The sequence below is a fragment of the Cygnus olor genome, chromosome 2 (genome assembly GCF_009769625.2).
Source record: "Cygnus olor isolate bCygOlo1 chromosome 2, bCygOlo1.pri.v2, whole genome shotgun sequence".
In the NCBI taxonomy this organism is placed as follows: Eukaryota; Metazoa; Chordata; class Aves; order Anseriformes; family Anatidae; genus Cygnus; species Cygnus olor.
Window position 1 is genome coordinate 99,901,519 of NC_049170.1, and position 23,374 is coordinate 99,924,892.

At 37.2% G+C, this 23,374-nt stretch overlaps 1 long non-coding RNA gene across 1 annotated transcript; it reads left to right on the forward strand.

Moving 5' to 3' along the window:
• The first annotated feature begins 598 nt into the window (after positions 1 to 598).
• LOC121065654 lies at positions 599 to 11,107 on the forward strand. The gene is made up of 3 exons (XR_005817227.1): positions 599 to 649; positions 6,287 to 6,483; positions 10,867 to 11,107. It is a non-coding gene; the product is annotated as an uncharacterized LOC121065654 (long non-coding RNA).
• The last annotated feature ends 12,267 nt before the right edge of the window (positions 11,108 to 23,374 follow it).

Consider the following 23,374-nt stretch of genomic DNA (forward strand, 5'->3'; position numbering starts at 1 on the left):
ATTTTGAAAGCCACTCAGGCATTCGTTCTGTAACCTACGTATTCTGAAGCTAAAATACTAAATTAGCAGGAGTTATTTTTAGGCCAATCAAAAACTTAATTTTACTTTTGGGGAAGAAAGTGGGACTTCTAAATTCAGTGGGAAAAGAGAAAGAATGGTAATGGTTTCTGGAGAGGAACAACAGTAAATACATGCATTGTATTTTTTCCCATATCTGAAGCATAAGCCATAGCAATATGATTTAAACTTGCTGTCACCAGAATGCTTTTTTTTTTTTTTCCTTCTGTAGTATATTCTTGTGCTGAGTCTTCACATCTTATCCCAGGTTTAATACATCTTAGGGAGCATTAGTATAACAAATTTAGAGTGCTTCAAACCTCTAAGGCTTATTATTTTATTACTAGGATCTAGTAACTTAAGCATCATACTGAAGAAAGTTTGTCAACATTGCCTGATTATTTTTAGGGGAAAAAGGGAAAAGGTTCCTGATTACTAGGAGCTAGGGAGGGGTCACACCTGAGAAAGGAACTCTCAAATCAGGTGCTTGGTCTATATAAGCATCTCTCACACACACAGCTGGTTTGATATGATGAAAACACTCCTTGTATCCTCAGCAGAGAGGGGCTTCCTAATATAGAGCTGTTTCAAGGTAAGACATAAACTCCCAACACAGTCATTAGAGAGCAATATGGATCACTGAATTACCTCTGTTTTCTGTTTTAAAGGGTCCTTTTTAACTATTAATTGAAATTTTGGCTGGGATAAGGATTTTTAAATATGACTGGAATGTTCCCTCTTTTAATGTTTTTGGTCATAGCAAGAGCTCTTTTTGGTTTTGTTTTGTTTTTTTTTTGCTTGTTTTTAATTTATTATTGTTATTGTGTACAGTATTCTCCAAAACACAGGGTGTTTGATGCTGGACACGCACATGGAGACATCCAAGCTGGCAAATTATCTCTGGTAAAATTCACTGGATACTTACTGTCTCTCAGGCCTTTCAACTTTCATATTCTTTGCAGCATTTTCAGTGTAATTATCATTGCTTCACTACAGCAAACAGCCTTTCCCATAGAAATAGTTATTCATTTGGCTGCTCACTGTTTCAAGACAGGGATGGTGTCCTTCCCAAAATGCAAACAAAAGCTTCTGAAAAATGCTCCCCTCTTGTTTGAAAGAAGTTGTAATCTCATCCACTTCTAATGAGGAAATTATACCTATTGATATTTATTCAGTATAAAAAATCTCATTCTTACGTATTTCTTGTTCCTCAAGAAACTCATTACTAGCTGTACCAATGAACCAGAAAGAAATAGTATGTGGATGGAAAATTTTAGGATGCATTTTCAGCTATTTTGTACAAAGCCAGAAGGGTTTGGCAGAGTTCCTTGCTTATGAAAAGAGAGAGATTTGCAAAACTAGATAGTTATGTGAACTTGGAAATGCAACATACATTAAAAAAAAAAAAAGCACAAACACAGCCATCATCACCAACAGACAAACAAAAAAACCCTGCTTTTTGGAATATGTTTGCCTATAGTTTTGCTTTGGAAGAATATATAGCCTTGCCTTGGAAGACAAATTTTTCAGTGGTCTTGCCATAGTAGTAATGGGGACCAGTCAGGTGACAAATTGTCAGACAACACCTGAAGGTTTCTGAGAGGGTTTTGATGACATGGTGGCGTAATATCCTCCAGAGGAACAACCTCAAAAACTCTGCCCTCTTCTGTTTCTTCTCTTGAATGTTGGCCACCATAAACACATATTCTTGGAAGAGAGATTAAAACAAAGAAAAAGACAAGTAGCTAAATGAAGATGCAAATGAATAGATATATTGATTAAATAAGGGATTTAATTGGATTGTTTTTGTCCTATAAACTTCTAATTGTCTGTTTTTTATTTATGATATAAATACCCATCCTTAGCACTAAAAAACTCCTATACTCCTTAGATACATGCAGAGTTATACGGTAGGCAGACCTAAGGGACGTTTTAATAACAATTGTTTCTCTCTATATAATCTGCAGCAGACAAAAGTCTTTAGGCTAGACTCTGCTCTCAGTTACTAGACTCAGTTACACATTGGAAAGCACCTTTAATGTCTCTTGCCAGTTTTATTTTACATTGCTACTTCTATTTGCACATTTGAAAAGATTTTATGACAAAATCGTTCCTGGAAATTTTGAGTGTGGTTAAATAATACATTTATAATATAAACTGGAAGCATAAAATAATCCCTTATAGGCTGCAATGTATTTCTTCATAAATGTTTCCTTGCTTTGCATGTGGAAGTTTATCGCTGTTATTTTGCCCATAAATGAGTTGCAGACATTTAGAGAAACAAATTTTAAATAGGAGAAGAACACACTAAAATTTATTCTTCAGGAAGCACTTCTTCCCTAAGAAAATGTCACGGTTTCTACATTTGTGTGTGAGAAAAGGAGTTGTGTTTGTGGCCTATTAACCTTGACACCTTTTTTTGAATATTTGTTCTCATCAAATCCTTGTCATGACAACATATCAAAAGAGGGCAAATGTCTAGAGAAAAGTTTTCATCTTCCAACAAGTAGGGGGAAGACGGTGAAATGTCAGCCTGGCTTTAACCTTGCTTACGTATTGCATATTTCTATTAATTCTAGTGCATTCAGCAATAGATTAGGTAGAGCTCAAAGGTCCTTAGCTACCGTTAATAGTCTTAGATAAGGCATTGAACTACTGCAGCTGATCTTGGATCTTTCTACTCTTAACAGAAATATTAAAACATACAAGTGTGTTCTGTCCTGCCCTATTTTTGGTATTGTACTTCTCTTAAGTCTTAATTAGCTTTTATGTAATTTGCAAGCATTGAGGTGACAGTTTTATGCTATTTTCTATTTTGGATACTGATAAACTATGGAAAAAGATTGCATTAGGAAAGATGAATTAGTTCAGACTGACCTAATCTTTTGACTCTATCATCTTTACTTCAGGCTGAATTAGAGTTGCAATTGTTTTTCTTGATTATATGATAAAATCTCTCTCTCCCACTTCTAAATTATAACACAGATTTTTAAATAGTCCTCGTTGAAGACTAAAGCACATGCTTAAAATGCCATCAGAGGTAAACTGCAGGGAGAATGTAGTGCATAAACCTGTTACCTTGATGTTGTTCCCATATCTAAACACTGAATATGCAATGAGCAGTGTCCAATGTGCAGTGTTCTTGTGCAATGGCAAGAGGCTAGGCAGAGAAGCTAAACTGAGTTAGTAGAGGAACCAAGCCTAAGTCCCAATCTGATGACACTGTTCTGAAAAGTGCTTTAAATGCTAACTAAAATCCATCCATAAACAGAGAACCAAATTCATAAATCCTACTGTATTTTCATTGGCATTACTGGGACTTAAATAACATACTTAGGTATTTCCAATCCCTTGTTTAAGTGAAGATTAAGAGATTAACAACATTGAGTTGTGAATATAATAAAGAAAAATCTATTCATTTCTCAAATAAGAGAATATATTTCCACCTAGATAACTTAAAGAAATAAATTGTCATTAAACTCATGTTTTTTTTTTTTTTTTCTCTGCTTAAAAAGGTGCTTCTCCTGTACTAGGTCAAATCATGACAAATTTCAATGCGGATTTCAGAGAAAAAAAATGTAAAAATGTATGTTCAAGACTGTGAAAATAATTTGTCAGTGGATAGGCTTCTCTTAATCTAATGGCTGTTTCAGACAAATACCAGATTTCAACATTTAGGTTTCAGAAGGGAAAATTTCATGATTACTGGGGGAATTCCTGCCATTGCACTGCATCTTCTTGTTTAATTTGCTGTTATTCACTTGATTTTTCCATGCATTTGATTTCTAAGCATCTGGAATAGTTATTACCTATTTTCACAATAATCCTAATTATTGTGAGTTATATCAAAAGCTGTATATAGTTACCCACTCCCTATTTATTATAAGACCTCCTTTTCTTACTAGGATTACTCTTACATATATTATTGCTAGACTCACACCACCACATGGAATATTTGGTTGCTGCTTCATAAGTTAACTAAATGTTCTCAGGTGTTTGTTCAGAAATAACTATTACTTCAGTTGTTTTCAGGCCATAAAGTCACTTAACTGGACCAGAAAATTCAATGCAGGTTTCACTGGAACTATGTTAGGAAGAAAAATGTCAAAATATGAGTCTAATTTAGGGTTTTGCTACGTACAGATTTGACATGGAACACATTTGTGTATGCAAAACAGATTAACTTCATTTTTAAGACAAGCCCTAAGGAAGCTTTTGTTGCGGTCTAGAATAAAATAATCTTAACTTTATTTAGCTTAATGTGCTTTCCAGTTCTGATTCTGACAAATAACTGATAAACTGACTAGTAAATGGATTCAACTAAATAGGCACAAGGTGCTTTTATTCTGAAATGAACTGTAGCTGTTTAGTTTTATTCAAGGACAGCTATAACACTTAACTTTCACACCCTATTTTACTTAAATTAATGTTGTAGTTAAGAAAGCTGTCAGGAAATGAAGCAAAATACTTTTGGTATTGTAAGCTATTTTCTATTGTCTTGAAATGAGTTTAAAATGGGTACATTCAAGTTCATTTGCATTGTAGATGAAGGGTTTTGTTGATTCTTATGTTTGCTGGATGGGTTTCCCCAGGCCTTATTACTAAAGGACATAGTGCCAAACACAGTAAAACCAGCAGAAGCCGCTGAAGTACCAATGAGCTTTTAATGTTCATTCCTGATGGCACTGATTGACACAAAGGGGAAATGAATAAAACTACTAGTGTATAGTCAAGGGGAACCACATCTAATACTTTCTAATGTTTCTGCCTTTACTTATAAGCCTCCTCTCTGACCCTTAACAAATTCATACTACTTGTGATTCAAGAGCTTTTTTTCTATACAGTGCTTACCATCTGGGAGAGACTTGCTATATATATATATATATATATATATTTTGCCTCATTGACTGTCTCTTTTCAAAAAAATCTCACTGAAAAAAATATTAGAATGTTTCCTCTAAACAGTTTAATCCCTCTCTCTTTTTCATTGTCTTATCTTTTTAGATAAAAGGTGCTGCATAAAATAAATGCATACTCTATTAGTAAGCAAAGTATAGTAAATAAGTGCAATTCAGGGTAGTGACAAGTGCTCCCAAGTAACTTTTTTTTCTGCTTATTTTGCTTTGACAATATTGCTAATGAAGATTTCAATAGAAAACACTCATCTGCTTCCTCCTGTTCCCAGTAGATTCACATGTCTTATTGCCTTAGGACAATAACAGAGCAGAGGAGGGGAAGGTGGTAATATTAGACTTCAAATTAAAATTAATTTTTTAAAATTAATTTAATTTAATTTTTAATTAAAATTAGTTTTTTTTTTCTGTCTCTATATATTTAGGAATTATTTCTAGATATTAGAATTTCATTTAATTTTTATTAGAATTTAAGGAAACCATAAGGAATTACAGAAGTAAAAAAAAAAAAAGGCTTATTCTGCATCTGGTAAAAAGCTGAGTTCTGACAGAATTAACAGTTGCACTCATTCAGATGGTATTTCCTTAGGCCTGAGAATAAATTCAGCCCTCAAATTAGCTGGAAAAATGAGAGTTTTTTTCTGTGTCAGGTCTGTATCTTTTATATCTGTTTTTGAGACTCTTTCTCTTACAGGGAATTGAAAGTGAGCAACCAATTGAAGTAATTTCTAGTGAAGTGTGTTAGCAGGGTTATGTCTGGTTGTAACAAAAATTTACAGGATGATTAGCAGCTGTATGCTAATTATTCAGGAAGCTCTTGATTTCCTGAAAACATCAATTCTCAGTTCAGATTGTATGGTGTTTTTGCTTCATCTCTGGTTAAGAAGTTTTCTGTATATATTCTGTTCACTCCTAATATTTCCCAAAAGCTTTCCTAGAAAATTCAGCAAGAATGTCCTGTTGAACAGTCTTTTTCAAGTATCAGTCAGGTATAAGTAACTCTAGCTTTATTATTAATGATTTCTGTTTCCAAGAAAAACAAACAAACAAAACTTTTCACTGTATATTATACAAAGCTGCATATTAGCTTATTTTGAGGGAAAACGGTATGAATTTGTACATATGGTTATGTTCATTCATATGCTGATTTCTGATCAGAAAGAACTGTATGATGAGAAAACAGTTTGCTAACAAAGGTCTTCAGCAAAGTGCAAGATGTTTTTTCCCAATTCCTGCTTGTCCCTGACTCTTGGAACAAAAGGAAAATATATGCATTTTAATAAGCTGGGTTTTGTTTGTTTGTTTTTACACTGCAGAGAGCTAAAACTAAGACTTCTAAAGAAATGGCATTGAAGCTGTTGTTTATTGATGAGTCCCAGCTCTCCCCTCCCTCTACAGGAGACATTCTCCTAGTAATTTTGGACTAATGTTTAGCATTCCTGTCAAGAACTACGGTTTCATCCTTAACCTTAGAAAAGCAGAACTTGAGAAGAATTGTCAGGCACCAGCTCTGGTAAGCCTAGCATGTTACTGAATATCACCACTGAGGAGCATTGTCAACTGCAACAGATGAGATAATCTAAATAAGCACCATGTTGTGGGATGCTAATTGGCATAATAAACAACAGAATATATCTATCAAGCTGCATTTGTGGGTTAATGGAAGCTAATTAAATTAGCAATAAAGCATAAGGCTTATAAAACTTCATGTTCTTTTTATGCTTGTGATAGCTGGTTTTCTTAGAGTCATTATCTCAAGCAAAGGTAATCACTTTCATACATGTTTCTCTAAAAGATAATAAAATGAAAATAATTTAATATACTAGTCACTGATTAGTGTTCGGAAAGACATTGATGTAAGAAAGAAGCTGGTCTACCAGTTGTACTTGAGTTGGACTGACCTTTCAGAGCAAACAGTTAGGGCCAGACTATTTAAAATGTCATTATACTAGTAGATAATGTGAAGTAGGTAACATTATTAACTTCTGATTTGTTAAGAAATCTGAGTGAGTCAGAAGTCATTGTTCACCTAATATTTATCAAATTAAGATGGGTAATCACCCTCCTGGTACAGATCTTCAGAAACAGAAAGATAGCACATATCTATTGTTCATAAAAAAAAAAAAAAGACAAACAATTTAAACCAGCCTAATTGCATTTGAAACAAATTTTATTTAATGAGATAAAGAAATGTCTAGGAATTAAATGATCTGAAAAGGAATCCAGGTCAAACTGATATTTGCAGTCCTGTGTTTGTATGTGAAACACTTTCAGAAATAATGCCAAAACCAGTGTTGTGGTCATGTAAAAGACCAAAGTTGAATTTAATAATGAAAAGAAATGGATGACTGAAATGTATCTATTTAGATGGCAACAACAATTGCAGTGGGTGAGAAGATGAACAAACTTTCCAGCATTACCTTCCTGTAGGGGTAACTGAAAAGAGGCTATGATGGATGTGTCAAGTGAGATTTTTCTTCAAGATGTGAATTTCTCAGACCTCAGACTGAACCTGAACCTGATGTGTGTCAGGATGGCAGGTTTCAGAAGACTTGTATACTAAACTTCTCAACTTTTATAGCTAGTTGAAGATAACTCATGAAATTGAAGATTCAGTCATTCCCGTTGTGCTATCCTTGCTTTCTTTTTGCCTTTTTTTTTTTTTTCTTCAGGAATTGGTCTTTAACAAGACTTGTATAGTAAACTTCTCAGCTTTTATAACTAGTTAAAGGTAGCTTGGGAAATTGGAGATCCAATCACTCCTGTTGTCCTACCCTTGCTTTTGTTTATTTGTGGTATTTCAGGAAATGGTCTTTCTCACTTGCTGGGAGGTGGGGAGCAGCTGAATATTGTTGTTTAATGTTTCATAAAATGATAAACAATTCAGGTTCAGACAGGACCTCAGGTCTCTAGTCCTACCTCCTGTTCACAGTAGGGTCTGCTCTGAGGTCTGATGTTGTTGCTCAGAAGCTGCTGTATCTTGAAAACCTCCAAGGACAGAGATTGCACAGCCTTTCTGGGCAGTCTCTCCTACTGCTGTATTGCTCTCAGAGAGAGGAAGTTTCTCCCCCATCCAGTCTGAACATCTCTTGTTTCAGTTTATGCCCATTGCGTCTCATCCTCCCACCATGCACAGCAGCAAAGAGCCTGGCTCCATGTCCTTGATAACCTCCCTGCAGGCACTGGAGGCTGCTGTTAGTTGCCCTCAAAGCTCTCTTGTCTCCTGGCTGAACAAGCCCCAGTTCCTCAGCCTATCCTCACAGGGCAAGTGTTCTAGCCTCCTTGAACCTCTGCTGTATTTGCTGTGGTTTGCTAATTTCCTTCTAGCATGGAGGCCCCAAAACTGGATGCAGTACTACAGATGTAGTGTAACCTGCTGAGCAGAGGAAGAAGGGAGATAATCACTGCCTCTATTGGATGGCCGTGCTCCTATTCATACAGCCCAGGGAGCTGTTGGCCACCTTTGTTGGCTGAGGCTGTTCACTGGCCACCAGGCCCCAGGGCCTTTCCTTTAGGGTTGCTTCCAGCTTGTCCAACCCCAGTCTGTGCCATTGCAGGGGCTCCTTTGTCCCAGGGGCACGTGGTACTTGCCCTTCAATTTTGCAAGGATCCTGTCTGGCCATTCTTCCAGCCTGTTGAGGTCCCTCTAGAAGGGAGTCTACTCTCAAGAAGATCAACTTGTGCCCCCCTAGTTTGGTGTTATATTCACACTCGGTATCTGTGCATTCTGTTATCTTCTACAGACCGCTGAGAAAGATCTTAGCTAAGAGACATCCCAGCACAGACCCCACTTCACCAGCTATTACCATCATCCAGGTAGAACATGACCCATTAACCATGACCTTCTGTGCCTGACCACCCAACTGATTTTCTACCTGTTTTATGCCCATCCAGACCACAATGCCTTAACATGGATACGAAAATATTGTAGGAGACAGTGCTGAAAATCTTGCAAAAGTGGAAGCAAATGAAATCCACTACTCTGCCCATCCCAGTTCTTTGATTAAATTAGTATAATTTGCATGGTACAGTTACCTAGACTTAGTTTTAAATTCAAATTTTCCTCAAATGCATCTAACCGTTTGAAGTATTCTGTTTCCATTGCATTCCCACCTGCAAAATGAAGAAGGTTTACTAAGAAATTCCTAAGTACTTCATGAAATATATACACAGCACAACCTCTTTTAAGAGATAGAGGGTTATAGTGGTGAAATACATATTGAGGAATTTCAAGGGGGGGGGGGGGAATGAAATGTATTTCTCTCTGGTGTTGCTCTTTCTGCTTCTCTAACGTTTTTTTCCCCATAGCAAAAATAATAACATATTTCTCAATGTTTTGTAATTTTACTCCTACTTACCTTCTGCTCAGCAGTAAAAAGAAGAACAATTACATAATTTAAAAAAGGAAAAAGCCAAAGTAAAACTCAATTTACAGAATGTTACTGAACTCCTAAATTTTTACCAATAACACCTGCAAATCTAACATCCTCTACAACATCATATCATTTTCTCTATGATACATTATTTCCCAAATCACTATATGCAGAATCTTTTGTGCTCATTACTAGGAAGCTAGTATTAATTTCTATTATACTGTTGTCAACAATGGCCCTTCATGTGTTCTCTTACATCAGTGTGTGACACTTTTCCTTCATTTATATATATTTTAAATTTATTTTTTACTTTTTTTTTTGGAATTAGGTTACATGACTAGATCCTGACACTTCTTAGGATAGGTGTGTAGAATTGTGGAATTATATATCTAAGGTGGTGGAAGAGTCTAACCTTAGCATTCATTTCAGAGATGTTTCAATCAAGAAAATAAATCCCTATTCAAACCATGAAGAAATAACAATTCCTTATTAGATCGTGAAGACATAAGGGGATGAATTCTTCTTTTCCCAGCAAAATTTCTCTCTGGTGCTATTAATTATGTTTAGAAATGTGTAAAGAACTGTGATTTGTATATATGACCATGTACACACACCAGAATTCAAATATCATTTAACAGACTCAGAGACATACTAAAATTTTCAAAAGCAGAGTGAAGTTGTTGGATGTCAGCCTATCATGAAAACAATGAGAAGCACCTATTCTGTACAGGTATTTTTACCTCCACCTTTTACGTGTCTAAATATCTTTGAAAATATTACTCCTACTTTTTAATAATCTCCTTAGTAAGATAAATTTGGCTTACAGCTAGGGTAACAAAGTGAAATGTTATGGCCTGTAATATTAGAGAGGTCAGGCTAGATGACCATTCTGGCTTCAAAAATCTGTCAGCCTCTGAATAAGAGGTTTCTGATTTCAGGCTTTCCTCTTTATTCACACATTTTCTCTGTCCCTCATGCTGGGACATCCTGCTCTTTTTTTGGAATACATAAATCACAGGATGAGAGCCATCAGAGATGGTGAAGATCTACTTAATCATTGACTCACTGCCTGCCAAATAGAATACAGTTCAAAAATAGATGATATTTCATATATTATTCTGATGGCTAAGAATAAATGTGGTATTATTCAGCTTAGAGGCCTATATCTTTTAGTTAGTAATTTCTAGCTTCTTTCACAATCTATTTTAATCATCAATATTATTCTTGCCCTGGAGGGATGCCCTCCAAACCTCCTTCAGCTTGGCACTCTTGTCCATAACAATTCCCATTCCATTAAACCAGCCCATTTAAATGGAGAAGTTACCTCAGTTAAGTTCTAGAGGATTATTACAGCAGTCACATCCACAGATTTATAAAGTCACTTGTTTTTAATCTTCCAGTGCCTCCTGGACTTTTAGCTCCTCAATTAATAATCTTTTCATTACAGGGGTTACACTTGGATAAAAAAACAAAGGTGTCATTCTCCCACAAATAATTATTTCACACTGTGCTATTATATTTAGGTACAACATTTTGAGACTACACTTGGAGCAGTATATCCTCATGAACCATCAATGGGAAGGGGATGAAAAGCAATAACCATGGACAAAGCCTTGAGGAAAAAAAAATGCCCACTGCAATACATTCCCTTCTTCTTCTATATTAGAAGAAGTTCAGAAAGGCCAAACAAAGCCAGAAATAATTCATTGTCTCCGTAAGTGATTTTCTAAGAAATCACAGAAATATATTGCATAATAAGTATAATAAAACTGTTGGCATTTTGCAGATTAGAAAGCTTTTGTAAGTCCTGTTATTACAAACAGGCAGTGGTAGGAAAGGGCTTTTGTTCAAGTACCAGCAAAAAATACTCACGTATAAGTCTTCTTCCCTTTTTGCAAGAACTCAGGAATAGGATTCATGGTAAAAACAACAACAACAAAACAGTTCATTTGATTTTCAGATCATGCTTCACCAATCCAGTGTTCAAGAAGTACAGCTATTGTGTGTATATGCATATACACTGTGCATAGACACACAAACTTCTGAATAGATATACAAGCTTATTATACAATAGGAAAGCTTTTGAACATTCCTGGATGATCCAGGGCAGACCATCCGAGAAAAATGCTCCACACCCAGGCCTCTGAGACTCAAGGGTCAATCCTTACCCTCTTCACAAGGATAGGGAGAGCCTCCTGAAGCCTGTACAGAGGCTTTGATTGTACCACTGTGTTGTGGTTTAACCATGCAGGCAGTGAACTATGACCCTCACCCATCATAGCATTCTTAAATAATCACTTCTTGTAAATTAAAATCAGTAGTGCCTTTATTAAGATCAGAAGTAAGATCAGCCTTTCTGCTCCATCTGGGGAAGTTCCCACTGGAAATTGGAGCAGACGTTTTCCTGGAAGAAACCCTTTTTGCATTGTTTTTCCTTGCAACTCTCATACTCATGCCTTTAGGGTCAAGGAAGATTTTGCTTTCCATTTCCTCTCCATGGTCACACAGGTAAAACCACGGGGTGGCCTGTGGTGTGCATCCACTATATCCTCTGTCTTGAGCAGAAGAATGCTTATTCCTAATAGCAGAGAAACTGGTCCCTACAGGTGGGGAGGAAGATATTCTCTTTGAGTTGCTGGACCTCTTGGGAAAGTTGCTCCATAGCCAAGACACAGGCCTATGGGGAGGAAGTGAGGTTTCCTTCATATTACTGGAGTTGGCCAGCCAATTCACCCAATCTTTGTTCCTCTCTTTTTTCCAGGTCTTTACTGCCAATTAGTGGGCATATGACAATGGGGCACTCTGTACAAACTTCTACCACGTGGGTTGTGTGCACTTGACTTTGTCTGGATCTCTGGATGGCTGGCCATTTTCTAAGTCACCATAAATCCCCTCTGACATGGCTAATTCCCTCAGGTACTGGATACCTCTCTCCATGGTGGTCCACATACATAGGTGACATATCTTCTTTGAAAGGATACCTTTCCTTCATGCCTGACAGGAGTCCCTTGCAGAGGCTGAGAGCTGGCACTTCTTTTCCCATCACTTTGTCAGTGCCCCCTTCCCTAGAGAGGGATCCCAGCTCCTTGGCTTCCCTGCCCTCTAAGTCTAGGCTACTGACCCCATTATCCCAGCATTGGAGTAGCCAGGTGACAATATGTTCACCTGAATGACAGCTGAAATCTTTTTGCATATCTCACAGCTCACCCAAGGATAGGGATCAGGTGGTTATTGCTGCATTTATGAGATCTGCCTCTTCCTGTCCTTGTGATAGCCCTGCTTCAGAGTAGCCTGGCTCGTCCACTTCTTCCTCCTTCCCCTTCTTAGTAGTAGTTTTTCCCTTACTAAATGAGCTGACTTTTGCATCCATTGTTTCATCTCGTGTGTAAGGGCAACCAATACTGGCACAGGTTGGGTCTCTGGCCCAGATACAGATCCTGTCATAGGGGTTGGAGTGGCTGTAGGGCCCATCATGGGGGTTGGATTAGTGTTGAGTGTGGCTGGATGGGTATGGGCCAAGCCCCAGCATGTTGCAGTGATTTGTGTCTCTTTGGAATTGCCAGAATGATGGCACACCTTATTCAAACATTTTACCATTTTGGGGGGGATTCTGCATTTTTTCAGGGGTGAAGTTCCAAAGCACTGGAGGTGCCTGCCCATATCCTGCCATGCTCCCTGCCACTCACAACTATCCTGCCTCAGGGCAGACAGGTTGATATTTTTAAATAGTTGTTTAACCATAAACAAAACCAGTAACACATTCAGGAGGCATAGCAATAGGAATATGTTAGTTTGATCATCCCAAGGATATTCAAAATTCTCAAGAGCTACTGTAACTAATCTGGAGGATGAGGGGGAAGTGAAGGAGAAAGGGAGGGTAAAGAAGCAGGGGAAAGTGTCCCTCCTTGTATCCCCCATAGATTGGCTCCCTGAGGTTAAAACATAAAGAGTATAACTATTAGTTTCTGACAGATGGTTCCTAAAGTATAGAGATGATGACAATGCTGAATACAAATACCAGATTAGTCTCATGACCGGTAATTTTATCATAACATAAGTCAATGTTACACAGCACAGCAAAATGATAACCTTAAGCCAGCCCCCAGAGATGATAAACAGCACGACAGGGTGCATAGACAGCAAGTAAGGTGTTACACAGCACAACTCTGAGAACAAGCAATCTACTCTGAGAGCAAATAAATCAACATTGTGACCAGCAACTGTTAAACTGATATAATGCTTATAACAAATTTGTTTTAACACACTTTGGTCAGATCTGTCGTAATCTCAAGCCTTTGTGCCCCACGTTGGGCACCAAAGGGCTATTGTGGTTTAACCCAGCAGGCAGTTTAGCACCATACAACTGTTTGCTGACTCTCCCTTACCCCATGCGATGGGGGAGAGAATTGGAAAAAAATGTAAAACTCATGGGTTGAGATAAAGAGAGTTTAATAGGACAGAAAAGGTTGGGAAAATGATAAATGATAATATGCAAAGCAAATAGTACACAATGTAATTGCTCACCACCAGCTAATGCCCAGCTAGTCCCCAAACAGTGGCCACTTGCCACTCTGGCCAACTCATGACAGTTTTTATTGTTCTGCATGATTCCATATGGTGTGGAATATCCTTCGGGCCAGTCTGGGTCAGCTGTCCCAACTGTGTCCCCTTACAGCTTTTTGTGCACCCCCAGACTCCTTGCTGTCAGAGCAGTATAAGAAACTGAAAACTCCTTGACTTAGTGAAGGCTCTGCTCAAAAACAACTACAACACCAGTGTGTTATCAGCATTATTCTCATCCTAAATCCAAAACACAGCACCAAAGCAGCTACTAAGAAGAAAATTAACTCTATCCCAGCTGAAGCCAGGACACACCGAAGAATCATTGGACATTTTTGACCAGTTTTATTCACAATCTGTTCATCATAGACTTGTAGTGGGTTTATGTGGCAAGGCTTTTTTTTTTTTTGTTTGTTTTGTTTTTTTGAGGAGGGGCACGCTCGGGTGCATAGGGGTATCTTCTGGGAGGAGAAGCTTCTGAGAAGCTGCCCCATGTTAGATAAGGGCCCTGCCACTGGCAAGAGCTGAGCCAATAAACGATGTTGTTTGTGCCTCCTTGAGAACATATTTAAGAAAGGAAAAAAAAAAAAACAACCAAAAAAAACACACCACCAAACGGTTGGAGAACAGCAGCTGGGATTGAGAAGTGAGAAAACAGGAGTGAGAAACAGCCTTGCATATGCCAAAGTCAGTGAAGAAGGAGGGGGAGAGGTGCTCCAGGTGCTGGAGCAGAAGTTCCCCTGTGGCGAGGACCATGGTGAAGCAGGCTGTCCCCCTTGTAGCCCATGGAGTACCATGGTGGAGCAGGGTTCCACGCTGCAGCCCGTGGAGGAGACCATGGTGGACCAGGTGGACCTGCACTGATGGAGGCTGTGGACTGTGGAGGACCCCCACCAGCGCAAATTTCAGGCCGGACCTGTAGCCTGTGGAGAGGAGCTCACACAGGAGCAGGAGGGAGCTGCTGCCCGTGGAGGACCCAGGTTGGAGCAGTTTGCTCCTGACGGATGGACCCCATGGTACGGACCCATATCTGGAGCAGTTCTTGAAGAACTGCTGCCTGTAGGAAGCCCCCACAGGATCAGTTCGGGAAGGACGGCATCCCGTGGGAGGGAACCCACATGGAGCAGGGGCAGAGAGTGACAGAGAAGGAGTGGTGGAGACGAAGTGCTGTAGACTGACTGCAGCCCCCGTCACCCAGTTCGCCTGCGCTGATCGGGAGGAGGAGGTGGAGGAGGGTGGATGGAGGGAAGGTGGTTTTTGGTTTCTTTCCTCTGTTTCTCACCTCTCTAGCTTGTCAGTAATAGGCAGTCTTACTGTCTCCCTACTTTGAGTCTGTTTTGCCCGTCACAATAATTGTTGAGCGATCTCCCTGTCCTTATCTCAACCCCTGAGCCCTTTGCATTGTATTTTCTCTCCCTTCTCCTTTGAGGAGGGGGAGTGAGAGAGCGGCCATGGTGGAACTCAGCTGCCCACCTAAGTAAAACCAACCCAAGAGTGTTCTTCTTTTCCAACCAGAGTTTGAAACAACACAAACCTATGTCTTTTTCTGTTCAAGCTGTGTAGTTATTCAATATTGGTCATTTGTAAATGTATTCTTGGGAGCCTTAGAAATTCTATGACCTTGTTAAGGTGTGGATTTTCCTTTAAAATGAAATCTTAAAGTTACCCACTGAATGAAATCAATCTAACAGTAAGTTTTGCATTACTTAGGCAAAAAGATGGGCAAAAGGGAGGACAAAAAGAGAGATGTTTTATAGTTTTCCATACTAATTTTACATATACTTTCCATACACAATTTGCGTATTTTCTTTTAAAAATATGAAGACACTAATAACAGTATTACTGTTTTGCAGAAAACTAATGATCATATGGAACAAATGTCAGACTTCACTGGTTGTCCTGTTAATATTTTCAACTGTGTTTAAAATACACAATCCTTCAGTCCATAGGAAAAGAAAGAACTAAAAAGGAGCTTCTGTACCTAACAGACAGTTTCTCCACTGATTCAGTACAGAAAAATGATTTTTTTTTTTTCTCGTATGTAATTAGTTTTTGTGTTAATGTTCAGCATCACTGATTGTAGACATGTCTCATTCTCTCAGCTCTTATTGTTTTATGCTGTAAAAAGGTTGGTCAGAAAGCAATAACTCATGTTTTCTGTCTTATTGAAGAATAAATGAACCCATTTTACTATACAACTGTAGGCTTAAGGATTAACTTGTCCTGCTCATTTAACCCAAAATAACATTAAGACTCTTCCTTTACAAACTAAATAAATTAAAAAAAAAAAAGAAATAAAAGTTATTCAACACAAAGAGAAATAAAGTAGCAAAAATCTTATTCTTTTTCTATATAATTTACACTGTTCACATCTGGGTCAATTCCTATCCTCTTCTTTATTATCTGAACCAAACCTCGTGTTGATAATGCTTGGTCAAATTTCACTGCCCTGCTGTTCTTTCCTATTTAATTTATATAAGACTGGGAGAGAACTGACCAATGATGATGGGATCCAGTTTTGCTCTAAAGAACTGATTTTAGCTATGCTGCACAGCATCAGGCATGCCACTCTACTTACATAGCCATCATGGATTTATTCTTAATTTTAGTTGCCTTGACCAAAATAAATTTTCTTTCAGAAGCATTTCAAAAGGCAGTGATCTACTGTTTTTATTTACAAAAAAGACTTGAGCTTTACACTTAGATGGAGATAATATAATTAGCAGATGTATTAGTAAGGTTTCTTTTCATTTGTAGTGTGCTTCCTTGGTTTTACAGAAATAGCTCAGAATTTGGGAAAAGGAACGCAGACTTTAGGAGCCCCACCATATAATGAAGTGTTTGAAACCAACTGTGGCTCTAAGTGCCCATCTTCCTTGAAAGGAACAGGACCATGTAGATAAGAACCTCTCATTAAGAAGTAAACAAATGAGGCAAACTATTGACAATCACTGTCAGAGGAAAGAGAGGAGCTGAAAAAAATATATTTTTTTAAATCTTTTTTTTTGTGTGTGTTTTTTTGTTTTGTTTTGTTTTGTTTTCCAGAGGGGACCTCTGAATACCATAATAAACAAAAGCAAACCAGAGAGAATACATAAGTTTTTTTCTTTTTGTACAGACTTTTAAAAAATATGCATAGCGAGAAGCCAGAAATATGTTTGTTTAACCTAAAATGAATTTCCCTGAGGGTGGCATCTGACCCCTTGTGTTACTGCTGGGGCTAGAAAAAAAAAAAAAAGGAAATGCCATGTCCCCCTGGCATAAGTAGGAGGAAATGCTCCCCTTTCAGAATGTGATTTGGAAAATGGAAATAGACACACAGACTTTCAGAGCAATACCTAATATAACGGTTTCTCTTGGCTAAAAGCAGTCCTTATGATAGGCCTCTCACAGATTTGCCTTCATCTTTATGACAAAGGTGACCTCTCTTTAAACAGTGACCAACAGCCTGATCTAAAGATATAGGAAATAAAGTGGAAATCTGCTGAAATGGGTACAGGAACAATGAAGTCAGAAGGTATGTCCTAGTGAATCCACTGGCTATTATCAGTCTTTTTTTTTCTTTTTTTTCTTTTTTTTTTTTTTTTTTTTTGTAAAATCTGTTGAAATTCTTAGGTGGAACAAGCTGTATTATTCCTTGTTAAGCAACATGGAAACAGTGTGTGGATGCATGGTGTGTGTGTGTGTGCATGTAGACCTATATATGCTTCTCAAATTGAAAAAGTATGTTCAGATACACAAAACAAAATGATAGATTGTTAATAGTAGATTGAAAGACTGTTGAAGTAAAAAGATCTGGAAATTTCTCTAACTACCAGCATCAAATAATCACTTTCTCTTGCCTTCTCTTTCACATTCCATTTGTAACTTTTCAGCAGGGAACACTTTGTCAGCTGAACAGAGGGAATAAAACATCCTCAAAATAACATACTGAGTGATGAATATCCACTGAAAACTCCAGGTGATGCACATCTTAACCTATATGGAGTAATTGGTATTCTGATCCTACAGATAGATGTGGAGTCCTGATAAGGTGAATTTGCTGTTAAGACAATCCCTTGAGAAGAAGCACTGGCCCAATTATACTTAATGAATCACTTATGGTTCTTGGTCACTTTAGACAATGCTCTCTCCTGAAGGTTTAAATTCCACTTCTCCTACTTTGATTTTAGACACGGAATGACCTCTTTTTACATGAGTACTTTTAAGTTGGGGTATCTCATTTAAATGCACAACATTTTTTTTAATTTTTTTTTTTGGGGGGGGGGATGAGTATTATGAAGAACCCTTTTAAATCTGTGCACTTTCAATGTTTATCTTCTTGGGACCAAGAAGTTTCTGACCCATATGCCAAAAGAAATTTAAAATCACACTTGAGAAAAAATAAATCATCAGGTTTGGAGAAAATTATGCTCATATGACACAATAATCATTCCTTCATGTGCTATTATTCTAGAAAGTATATTCTAATTATAAAAAGCAGCAGAAATAACATAGATAATAGTAATCCAGCCTTGCCCTGTTAAAAGCAATTTATTATTTCTTTGTATAAATTCACTGTTCATAGGGTAACACATTTCTCTGTTTTAAGGTCAAAATTAAATTTAAGGTCAGAAGCTTTAAGCTAGATGAATGAAGAACTTCAATAAACAAAGTAAGTCTTATCCAGTCTAACTACTCTATGGTCTAGGATGTATGTTTTTTTTTTTTATTATTATTATTATTATAAATAGAATACATATTTTTTTGTTATTATTTCTTTTCCTGTAAAATATAATTCTGTCATTAGGTTGGTGAGAATCAGCAGGTATAGGTAGTTTTGGTGTATTATTTTATTGTTCCTAGCTGATTATGACAGGATGATCTGAGTATGGGCACTGGGAAGGGGATACCTCACTGGATTTAAACAATCTCTATTTCTAATTGCTTGTAACAGAAAGCTGTCTTCTAGTTCTTGCTTCTAGTGATGGCTTTGCAGGCAATGAGCGGGGCAATAAGCCCTGCATATTTGGCCACTGCACCAAAGCCCTTAGTCCTGAAATAGGCAGTGAAGCGCTACTGCTTGTAAAGAGGTAGGCATCTGAGAAAGTAACAGGCTGAAAAGGGAGCTGCATCAAGTAGTCAGAAGAAACACTAATTTCTCTGAGATATGTTAAAAACTGTCCATCCTAGGGCATACACACTTCAAACTTAAACAATACTTGGACTTCACAAGACTAAACTGTCTTCTGAAATTACATGCATATATTCATTGCTTTCAAAAGCTAAACAGGAGCCAGTTGTTTGTTTATTTATTTTTTTTTTATTTTATTTTATATTTTAATATTTTATTTTATATTTTAATTTTTCTGTAGCTATAAAAGGAGACAGTAGTCTTCTTTTCTTCAAGTAGTTAGTGCACTTGCATTGAAACTGTACCATCTGTTCCCTTCTCCATCTGTTGGAATCAAATCTCACTTTTTTTTTTTTTTCTTGTCCAAAGAATACCTTAATCACCTGATGGTGGGCTGTTCTCAGCAAGGAAAATGCAAAAAATACATCTAGGTTTTATAACTTAGCTCTTCAGTTTGGTCCCATATCATCCCTATTTCCTGACCGCCCACATTCCACAAACATTCATTTTCTCCTGAGCAAACACTGGTGTTGTTTTTGTTTGTTTGTTTCTTTTTGCTATGAACCATCTAGTGCTCTCTGAAACAAAACCCAGCTGCATCTGAATATTTTTTGGTCCAGTGCCCAGCCCTAGCAGGTAGGCAAGATAGGATGGAATAGGCAAGACTGTACTCCATAAAATACTCCCACTGTAGACCTTTACACCAAGCTTTACACAGTACCCTCTGCTTACGCCCTACACGTTCTACATACATCTGTAGTTTTATGCGATTAGAAGTACTGCTCTAGTCAAGCGTGACACTGCCCTCACTCATTTCAGACACTTGAGTCCCTCACCCTGAACATGAAATATTCACTTACATACTCTCACACATGCACACGCACAATATGTTTCTGGAGTTGCAAGAATACCACAAGGGGACTGGAGGAGCCCACAAACTAAGTGAAACACGGATCTAGATGGTCTTTTCTAAAATCTGACATCCCCAAGTAGTATGAAAGTAGGCCACTGGTCTGAGCACTAAGAAAACTAACTGGAAAGGACATGTTTAGAATTGTATGTATAACCTTATTTCCTCCAAACAAAATTGTTTCACGTCAAAAGAGATGAGCATGAACAAATATGAATGTCTCCTGGGACAAGTATGGGATAGAAGTGTGATGGCTGAACAGAAGTCTTCCCTTGCCTGGTACAATTGAATGATGGGCAAAAAGCAGATGAGGAGTGTGATAGGTTAAGGAAATATCTGTGAATACCTAAAACAGTAAACTCTTTCAGCAGCAAATCTGGAAAAATTCGGTTTGTCATGGGACTTAGGATGAAATAGGCACTGTTGAAACAGAGGTGTTAGCAGTGCCCCCAAACAATATCTCATGGCCAGGGGACTCTGATTCTGAAAAATTATGAACAGTGTCATGGTCAGGAAGCAAAAGGAACTTTCAATTTCAGCCTCTAAAATGGAGGTTAGCAGGGTCTAATTCCTTTGTTACTCCATCCTTATTTAAGTTTTCTTGGAACAACTCTAACATTTCTGCTGTAAAAATCCTGTTTGCTCTTGTCATGCATCCCTATGATTTTTATTTCCCTCTTGATTTTTGATAACTCCTGGTCATAGTTTATGTTTGTTGTCATTTCTGTAGTGTTTCCCAATATATTCTTTCTCCTTCTTTTATTTATTTATTTATTTATTGGTACACCAGCATAGCTCAGTGAAACAGGGATCATTAGAATATACTGCCTTGTGAGGCTAATTTCAGTGCAGTTTCAGAAGAGCTTTTTTTTTTTTTTTTTTTTTCTGTATGTGCATTTTGAGATTTTCTAAGTCAGTTTTTCTCTTCCTTACTTATTAACTTAATGAGTGATGATTTTGTTGTCAATATGGTGCAATGAGAGTAAAACATTGAATAACATCAGAAATAATGTCTTCTTAACTGTACTTAGCCACAAACATTAAGGTACATCTAAAATTACATTTCTTCCTTCTGAGGTTTTAAAACACTTGAATTTAAGGAACCATGTCAAAGAATATTTTTACCTTATAAATTCCCACACAAAATGTAGTTACAACTTTCCAAGCAGTCATTTTGGCATGTCATTTGAAGTAACTTTAACAGTTTATAGATGCAGCCAGAATAGAACACGAGTACAAATGATTAAAGCCAAGGGGGGGAATCAATAACACTTTTAATTATGGCATTTTAAAGGACAATGTTACAACACAAAACTCTTTTTTACATGTCTCTGAGTGTTTTGTGGTGAATTTTGTAGTAGAAAACACACATAAAGAAACAAGAGTTTGTATGACTTGGCTCTTGCAGAAAACTGAGAGTAGCCAAGAAGAAAGTATTCTAGAGAGGATTATTTAAGGGATGCACTGATTTCAGGTTATGAGACATATATCTTTAATACTTTCTCATTTTAAAGTTATTAAACTATTAATTTTATATATATATATATATATATTTAATACTCTGTTGTTGTTTAGGTCTACTTTGGTATTCTGCATAAACTGGTTTCAGGAGTCACAGCAAACATGTAATATCCATGTGACTGTTTAACTGGACTCAAAAGTCTAATGCGAGTCTATATGTTTTCTTAAGGCAAAACTTAAGGTCTGGAGTCCTGAGCATGAGTCGCTTGATAAGATCAGACATTAGCAAGCGAGTTACGCACCAACAGAGGATTCACTGATGACAAGTAACAAACCGTTATTTACATTTTTTTCCTTAGTTTCCATTTGGAGTGGCAGAATTCCTTTCCGGTGAATGAAATCAGGAGAAGTTGTTTCAGCTTCTGCTCCAATATTTGTTCTCACAAGGTGAGAGACTGGATTAAATTGAATTTTATTCCATTCTATTTCTGGTCATTGGAACAGGTTGCCCAGGGAGGTGGTGGAGTCACCGTCCCTGGGGGTGTTTAAAGGAAAGATTGGTTGTGGTACTTAGGGGCATGGTTTAATGTGTAATATTGGTAGTAGGTGGACAGTTGGTCTAGATGATCTTGGAGGTCTTTTTCAACCTTAATGATTGTATGATTCTGTGATTCCAAGTCTACCAACAGCTGTTTCTGTCCCAACTACTTCTACTGCTTCCTTTGATGCTGGAGTCAACACTAGAGAAAACAAACAAACAAAAAAACAACAACAAAAAACACAATAAAACATCAGTTTAAACTGACTACATCTGTTTTGTGCAATGATGTAGCAAGCATATTATTTTCTGAGATTTTTTTTTTTTTTTATGCTTTATTTTCCCTTCTTGCAGGATCTTAGCCAGAAGACTTGCTGTCTGTATGTTGTGGTGGTGAAAAGGGATTGTTAATACTGGGGCCCTGTATCCTAGCTGAATAAAAGTTAAGAGAAATCCGATCTGGGAGTTCAAGCTCACTCCTGTTTTCTCTTCAAGTCTGTGCCAACGTAGCTGGTGATGCTTCTAATGGGAATCACAAGCCACCGTAGTAGATTAGACAGCAAACAGCAGTTAATTACCAAGGCTGTGGTACTTGCAAGGACCTCAGTGGAGAAACTCACCCTTTCAATTTGTTAAATGTTTGCTACAGGTCTCTGCAAACTCTACTGGAGACAGATGTCATTTTTTTTTTTTTTAATGCTGGTTTCTGATTTTTGTTTTCATTTGCAATAAAAGATTACTTTTAATTGAATAGAAAGCTGCACAATTTCTTTCTGCTTGCTTTTCTTGCAGACAAACTGACTACTGTGGAAGCCAGCCCAGAGGAGGCATGTGAACAGAGTTGATTGATTGCATAGTCTTCCATATGAGATTTGAGATGAATGTGATAGAAAATGGTGAGTTTCGGAAACGTTACTGAACTCTCATCTACAAATATTCTAGCTTGAGAGTGATTATGCTGTTGATTTGAGAGCAAAGTTGTATATGTTTGAATACTTAGCATTCAGATGCTGCATAATTTAAAATTAATCTTATGTTATTAAAAAAGAAAGCAGGAAACAGACTATAATTTTTCTTTATTGCTGGATTCAGACCATTTCTGAACATGAATCATGTCTTTTTTTTTTCATAGACTAAGGCTAAAGTTTAGGTCAAAAAATTTTTGTCTCCAAGTAGCCATTAATAGTTTAGTGTATGAGAATATGAAGACTTGCTATGTAGACCTCTATCTTCTCTTTGTTCTGTGTGTAAACAATTCCTATACCTCTAACTTATAATTTATAAATTATATATATTTATATATATATTTATAATATATATAATATATTATATATATAAATGTATAATATATATATATTAATATATATATAAACTCATAATTTATAAACAGAGAATGGTGTTGTCATTCTTAGAAATGAGTGTCTAGAGAATGACTTTTACATTCTGAGC